Below are 8,305 nucleotides of genomic sequence, written 5' to 3'. Positions count from 1 at the left end.
TTCCACAGTGGCTGCACCAGGTTGCATTCCCACCAACAGTGCAAGAGGGTTCCCGTTTCTCCATATCCTCGCCAGCATCTATACTCTCCTGATTTGTTCATTTTAGCCACTCTGACTGGCGTTAGGTTGCATCTGAGTGTAGTTTTGATTTGTATATCCCTGATGAGGGGTGACATTGAGCATCTTTTCATGGAACTGTTGGCCATCTGGATGTCTTCTTTAGAGAAGTCTTCGGTGAGCTCTTTATAGATTTTGGATACTAGCCCTTTGTCCGATATGTCATTTGCAAATATCTTTTCCCATTCCATTGGTTGCCTTTTAGTTTTGTTGATTGTTTCCCTTGCAGTGCATAAGCTTTTTATCTTCATGAGGTCCCAATAGTTCATTTTGCTTTTAATTCCCTAGCCTTTGGGGATGTGTCAAGTAAGAGATTGCTACGGCTGAGGTCAGAGAGGTCTTTTCCTGCTTTCTCCTCTAAGGTTTTGATGGTTTCCTGTCTCACATTCAGGTCCTTTATCCATTTTGAGTTTATTTTTGTGAATGGTGTGAGAAAGTGGTCTAGTTTCATTCTTGTGCAAGTTGCTGTCCAGTTCTCCCAGCACCATTTGTTAAAGAGACTGTCTTTTCCATTGGCTATTCTTTCCTGCTTTGTCAAAGATTAGTTGGTCATACTTTTGTGGGTCCAATTCTGGAGTCTCTATCCAATTCCATTAGTCTGTGTGTCTGTTTTTGTGCCAATATGATGCTGTCTTGATGATTACAGCTTTGTAGTAGAGGCTAAAGTCTGGAAATGTGATGGTTCTGCTTTGGTTGCCTTTTTCAATATTACTTTGAATATTTGGCGTCTTTTGTGGTTCCATACAAATTTTAGGATTGCTTGTTCTAGCTTCAAGAAGAATGATGGAGCAATTTTGATTGGGGTTGCATTGAATGTGTAGATAGCTTTGGGTAGTATTGACATTTTGACAATATTTATTCTTCCAACCCATGAGCATGGAATGTTTTTCCATTTCTTTATGTCTTCTTCCATTTCCTTCCTAAGCTTTCTATAGTTTTCAGCATACAGATCTTTTATGTCTTTAGTTAGGTTTATTCCTAGGTATTTTATGCTTCTTGGTGCAATTGTAAATGGGATCAGTTTCTTTATTTGTCTTTCTGTTGCTTCATTATTAGTGTATAAGAATGGAACTGATTTCTGTATTTGATTTTGTATCCTGCAACTTTTCTGTATTCAGCTATCAGTTCTAGCAGACTTTTGGTGGAGTCTATCAGGTTTTCCATGTATAATGTCATGCATGTCATCTGCAAAAAGTGAAAGCTTAACTTCATCTTTATCAATTTGGATGCCTTTGATTTCCTTTTGTTGTCTGATTGCTGATGCTAGGACTTCCAACACTATGTTTACAACAGCGGTGAGAGTGGACATCCCTGTCGTGTTCCTGATCTCAGGGGAAAAGCTCTCAGTTTTTCCCCTTTGAGGATGATATTAGCTGTGGTCTTTTCATAAATGGCTTTTATAATGCTTAAATATGTTCTCTGTATCCCGACTTTCTCAGGGGTTTTTAATAAGAAAGGATGTTGAATTTTGCCAAATGCTTTTCTGCATTGAATGACAGGATCATATGGTTCTTATATTTCCTTTTATTGATATGATTTATCACACTGATTGATTTGGGAGTGTTGAACCAGCTCTGCAGCCTAAGAATGAATCCCATTTGATCATGGTGAATAATCCCTTTTATATGCTGTTGAATTTGAATTGCTAGTATCTTGTTGAGAATTTTTGCATGGATATTCATCAGGGATATTGGCCTGTAGTTCTCTTTTTTTTTTTTTTGCTGGGTCTCTTTCTGGTTGGGGAATCAAAGTAAAGCTGGATTCATAGAATGACTCTGGAAGTTTTCCTTCCCTTTCTATTTTTTGGAATAGCTTGAAAAGGATAGGTATTTTCTCTGCTTTAAATGTCTGGTAGAATTCCCCTGGGAAGCTATCTGGTCCTGGACTCTTATTTGTTGGGAGATTTTTGATAACCGATTCAATTTCTTCGCTGGTTATGGGTCTGTTCAAGCTTTCTATTTCTTCCTATTTCAGTTTTGGAAGTGTGTGGGTGCTTAGGAATTTGTCCATTTCTTCTAGGTTGTCCAGTTTGTTCGCATATAATTTTTCATAGTATTCCCTGATAATTGCTTGTATTTCTGAGGGATTGGTTGTAATCATTCCATTTTCATTCATGATTTTATCTATTTGGGTCATCTCCCTTTTCTTTTTGAGAAGCCTGGCTAGAGGTTTATCAGTTTTGTTTATTTTTTCAAAAAAAAAAACAGCTCTTGGTTTTATTGATCTGCTCTATAGTTTTTTTAGATTCTATATTGTTTGTTTCTTCTCTGATATTTACTATTTCTCTTCTTCTACTGGGTTTGGGGTATCTTTGCTGTTTGGCTTCTAGTTCCTGTAGGTATGCTTTTAGATTTTGTATTTGGGATTTTTCTTGTTTCTTGAGATAGGCCTGGATTGCAATGTATTTTCCTCTCAGGACTGCCTTCGCTGCATCCCAAATCATTTGGATTGTTGTACTTTCATTTTCATTTGTTTCCATATATTTTTTAAATTTATTTTCTCATTGCCTTATTGACCCATTAATTCTTTAATAGCGTGTTCTTTAACCTCCATGCTTTTGGAGGTTTTCCAGACTTTTTCCTGTGGTTGATTTCAAGTTTCATAGCATTGTGGTCTGAAAGTGTGCATGGTATGATCTATATTATTTTATACTTATGAAGGGCTGTTTTGTGACCCAGTATGTTATCTATCATGGAGAATGTTCCATGTGCACTCAAGAAGAAAGTATATTCTGTTGCTTTGGAATGCGGAGTTCTAAATATATCTGTCAAGTCCATCTGATCCAATGTATCATTCAGGGCCCTTGTTTCTTTATTGATCCTGTGTCTAGATGATCTATCCAATGTTGTAAGTGGAGTATTAAAGTCCCCTGCAATTACCACAGTCGTATCAATAAGGTTGTTTATATTTGTGATTGTTTTATGTATTTGTGGGCTCCCATATTTGGCACATAGACATTTATAATTGTTAGCTCTTCCTGATGGATAGACCCTGTAATTATTTTATAATGCCATTCTTCATCTCTTGTTACAGCCTTTAATTTAAAGTCTAGTTTGTCTGATATAGGTATGGCTCCTCCAGTTTTGTTTTTACTTTCAGTAGCATTATAGATAGTTCTCCATCCCCTTACTTTCAGTTTAAGATGTCCTCAGGTCTAAAACATGTCTCTTGTGGACAGCAAATAGATGGGTCTTGTTTTTTTTTTGTTTTTTGTTTTTTTTTTTTTTTTACCATTCTGATACCCTATGTCTTTTTGTTGGAGCATTTAGTCCATTTACATTCAGTGTTATTATTGAAAGATATGGGTTTAGAGACATGTGATCTCTGTAGGTTTCTTGCTTGTGTTGATGTCTCTGTTACTTTGTCGTCCTTGCAACATTTCACTCACAGAATCCTCCTTAGGATCTCTTGTAGGGCTGGTTTAATGGTGATGAACTTCTTCAGTGTTTGTTTGGGAAGAACTTTATCTCTCCTTCTATTCTGAATGACAGACTTGCTGGATAAAGGATTCTAGGCTGCATAAGTTTTCTGTTCATCACATTGAAGATTTCCTGCCATTCCTTTCTTGTCTGCCACGTTTCAGTAGATAGGTCTGCTACTATTATTATGTGTCTACCTTTGTAATTTAGGGCCTGTTTATCCCTACCTGCTTTCAGAATTTTCTCTTTTTCCTTGTATTTTGTCAGTTTTACTATGACATGTCTTGCAGAAGATATATTCGAGTTACGTCTGAAGGGAGTTCTCTGTGCGTCTTCGATATCAATGCATTTTTCCTTCCCAGGTAAGGGAAGTTCTGAGCTATGATTTGTTCAAGTACACCTTCAGCCCCTTTCTCTCTCTTCTTTTTCTGGAGTTCCTATGGTACTGATATTGTTTCGTTAGTTTGTATCACTTAGTTCTCTAATTCTCCCTTCATACTCCTGGATTTTTTTATCTCTCTTTTTCTCAGCTTTCTCTTTTTCCATAATTTTGTCTTCTAATTCACCTCTTCTCTCCTCTGCCTCTTCAATCCGTGCTATGGCCACCTCCATTTTATTTTGCACCTCATTTATAGCATTTTTTTAGTTCATCATGACTATTTTTTAGTCCCTTGGGGTCTGTAGCAATAGATTCTCTGCTGTCTTCCATTCTTTTTTCAAGCCCAGCAATTAATTTTATGAGTATTATTCTACGTTCTTGTTCTGTTATATTGCTTAAATCGTTTTTGATCAATTCGTTAGGTGTTGCTAATTCCTGGAGTTTTTTTTTTTGGAGGAGAATTATTCTGTTTCGTCATTTTGGGTAGGTCCTGTGGTAAAGGGGCATTTCCCCTGTTCTGTCCTGATTATCTTGTGTTGGTGGGCGGGGCCACAGTCAGACTGGTGTGTATCTTGTCATCCCCTCTCCCATGGGCAGGACTCTCTGTGGCGTGGTGTGGCCCCTGTCTGGACTACTTGCACACTGCAAGGCTTGTGGTGTTGTTGATGAGATCTGGCCAAGGGAGTATTAGGTGGGGTTGATCCCCGAGGTGCACATGGGTGGGAGGGGCAGGCTTAGCTCCCTTTGCCATTGGTGGTCCCTTGGGGGAGGGGCCCTGCCACACTGGGAGGGAGGCAGGCCCTTTAGAGGGATGGATCCATGGAAGCAGTGTTGGGTGTTTGCTCAGTGGAAGAAAATTTGTTTACGGGAACTGGTTCCTTTTGGAATTTTGACTGGGAGACGGATAGAGAAATGGCTCTGGCCAGCACCTTTGTTCCCCTTCTGAGTTCTGTCTTTCCAGGTTTCGATAACTCTTCCTCCCCATGCCCTCTTGCCTTCCCCACTCTCCGAGAGCAGAGCTGTTGACTTCTAACATTCCAGATGTTAAGTCCTGCTGGCTGTCAGAACTTATGGAGTCTGGCCCCTCTGCTTTTGCAAGCCAGACTTCGGGGGCTCTGCCTTGCCCAAGTGGCTGTCCTTCCACTGCCCTGGCTCCCTCATGCCAGTCCGTGTAGCACGCACCACTTCTCAGCCCTTCTTACAGTCTTCTGTGGGCCTCTTGTCTATGCTTGGCTCCGGAGAGTCTGTTCTGCTAGTCTTCGGGTGGTTTTCTGGGTTATTTAGGCAGATGTGTGTAGAAAAAAGTGATCAGCAGGATAAGGTGAGCCCAGCATCCTACTTTGCCTCCATCTTCCCCTTTGGAGCCAAAATTGTATATGATTCAATCCTTGAGTAATCTATAAACAACAAAACAGGAAGGACATCAGCTCAATTTCTTTTCAATGTAAAGCAGTTGATGAAACATATCTTAAGACTGATGTGATAAAAAAAGAAGTCATGGGTTTGTGCAGGTTGTCTATGAAAACTTCATATGCAAGATGTTTAATAAGTTTATGAAAGAGCATACTAACAAAATGGTGTCTGAGGGAACTGATCATTGTGAGTCTGGATTGTAAGATTTTGAACAGAATTAATTTAAAATAAAGCATGAAAAATTTAACTTCAAATAAAGTGTGAATAACAGTAAACTTAACTGTGGACAGCGTTGTTGTTCATGGTCCAATATTATTATTGTTGCTGTTGTTTGTTATTATTTTGAGGGAATTCAAAGAAAGTGCTATAAAAATGATAGAGGAGATCTAGGAAAATACAAGTAACACATTAAGTCAAGAAGAAAGTTGGTTCATATATCCACTGATGAATAAACCAAACAGAGGACTGATAAAATGAGCTATAGAGATGTGATAGCAATGACCAAGAACTTGTTGAGTGATACAGAATCAAAGAAATCAAAAAGGAAGAAATTCTAGAAATGTTGTTGAACATATGGAAGATTAAAGTGAGAAAAACACCCTCCATAATTTAACATAAAGCAAAAACTAAATTAGTGTTGTAAGATTTTGTGTTTAATTTTGTTGTTTTGTTTTTTCAGCTAGTAAAACCAAAGAAGGTTTGAAAACTTGGAAAATTGAAGATTACAATGAGGGAATATTAGGGGTAGGTTCAAGAGGCAGTAAGGAAATAATAATACTGGGCACATTCATTCTCTCTTTAAAAGCAGAGCAGAGGGGCGCCTGGGTGGCGCAGTCGGTTAAGCGTCCGACTTCAGCCAGGTCACGATCTCGCGCTCCGTGAGTTCCACCCCCGCGTCAGGCTCTGGGCTGATGGCTCAGAGCCTGGAGCCTGTTTCCAATTCTGTGTCTCCCTCTCTCTCTGCCCCTCCCCCGTTCATGCTCTGTCTCTCTCTGTCCCAAAAATAAATAAATGTTGAAAAAAAATAAAATAAATTGAATATTTAAAAAAATATTAACAGGCAGGAGTGGGTTAAGGTTGGAGTCTGTGTGACATGTGCCTTATGAGTCTGTCTTACGCCCATCCTAATTTCTGTTGAGACATTACAAAGGTCAGGTCTCTCTCTGTCCCAAAAATTAATAAATGTTGAAAAAAAAATTAAAAAAAAAAAGCAGAGCAGAATAACTAGAAAAATAACTTGAAGTATAAAAATGTAACAAAAATTGGGCATAGATTCAGTTCAAGTAAGTATATCAGCTACTGAGGCTTTATTCCATTTGAGATATTAGAGTAAGTAAAGTTTCAAATTACATTGATATTTTGTCATGGTAACAGAAGAGAATTTTGAAACCATTATGCATAGAAGATTAGCTCAAGAAAAATAAGATCATTTCCCCCATACATCTGTAGCCTCAAATAAAAACATAAGACTGAAAACAATCAAAATATTTTATTCTAAGTATCCAGTGTTCAACAGTATGATTTACATAATATCTTTCAAATGCAACTGTATTTATGTAATCTGTATCTATATTTGTATGTATTTGACCATGAAATTTGTATTTTCCAATGGAAATGTGTAGAAATATGCATTTAATTTTTATGCTTATTGGTTATGAGCAAATATGACTGTAATTTTCACTCCAGTATACAGTAGGATTAAAAATAAAATCATGTAGACTAAAGGAGGTTCACTTAATTTTCTCTCAAAAACATTAAGGACATCAATATATATTAGAATTAGGTAGGAATCAAAACCAAAGTAGTTAAGAAATATCTTTCCATAATTTGATTCTTCATGGGCTCAAGACTTCACTTCTTACTTTCAGGTACATATTGTGTTACCCACAGATGACAAATTCCAATGTGATGATGGGATTTCTCCTCACAGGGTTTTCTGATGTATGGGAACTGCAGGTTTTGCATGCCATAACCTTCTCTGTGATGTTGGGAAACACTGTCATTGTTACTGTCACCACCCTTGACAGGAGTCTTCACACACCCATGTATTTCTTCCTTAGGAATCTGTCCATCTTGGTTGCATGCTACATTTCTGTAACAGTTCCTAACTCATGCATCAATTCTCTACTTGACAGCAGCACCATTTCAAAGGCTGGGTGTAAAGCTGAGGTCTTCCTAGTGGTTTTCTTTGTATATACGGAGCTTCTGTTTCTGACTCTCATGGCCCAAGACCATTATGTGGCTATCTGCCAACCCCTTTACTACCCTATAATCATGAACTCTCAAAATCTGCATACAAATGACTCTGGCTTTCATACTCAGTAGTCTAATCCATGCTGCTATACACACTGGCAATACATTCAGGCTGCCATTCTGTCAATCCAATGTTATCCATCAGTTTTTTTTTTTGTGATATCCCTTCTCTGCTAAAGCTCTCCTGATCTGACACCTTTAGCAATGAGATGGTGCTCATTGTCTGTGGTCTAGGGATTGTTGGTGGCTGTTTAATTTTCATCATCAGCTCTTACAGTCACATGTTTTCTACAGTTTTCAAGTTTCCGAGAGGAGCAGACAGAAAAAAGGCTTTTTCTACCTGTGTCCCTAATATATTTGTGGTATCTGTCTTCCTCAGCTCAGGTGTTTATGTATACCTGAGGCAATCAGAAAACTATTCCACCATCCAAGACATATTCCCCACTCTTCAACCTTATTATCTACAGTTTTAGAAATGAACAAATAAATGTGCCATTAATAAAATAAAGAGAATGTTTACTCAGGAAATGTGCAGAAAATTTCTGAGGCTCACCAAAAATTAGTGAGTAAAATTCATGTTTACAATAAATTGAGATAATTGATTGGATTTATATCAATATAACTTATATAAATTAATAAATAATGTCATTAAAATATATCATTTATCAAAATAATTTCCTTTCTGAAGGCATTGGATTATCTGAATGTGCCAGTGTGTAAAGGA

General features: G+C 37.8%; 1 pseudogene; it reads left to right on the top strand.

The window, feature by feature from the left end:
• The first annotated feature begins 7,218 nt into the window (after positions 1–7,218).
• LOC121023597 (olfactory receptor 14C36-like) lies at positions 7,219–8,054 on the top strand (annotated as a pseudogene).
• Positions 8,055–8,305: the final 251 nt, after the last annotated feature.

Source organism: Herpailurus yagouaroundi, unplaced genomic scaffold (assembly GCF_014898765.1).
Source record: "Herpailurus yagouaroundi ecotype Mexico unplaced genomic scaffold, PumYag 566, whole genome shotgun sequence".
Lineage (NCBI taxonomy): Eukaryota > Metazoa > Chordata > Mammalia > Carnivora > Felidae > Herpailurus > Herpailurus yagouaroundi.
Note: the sequence above shows the minus strand (reverse complement) of the source record. Positions and strands in the feature narration are given on the sequence as shown.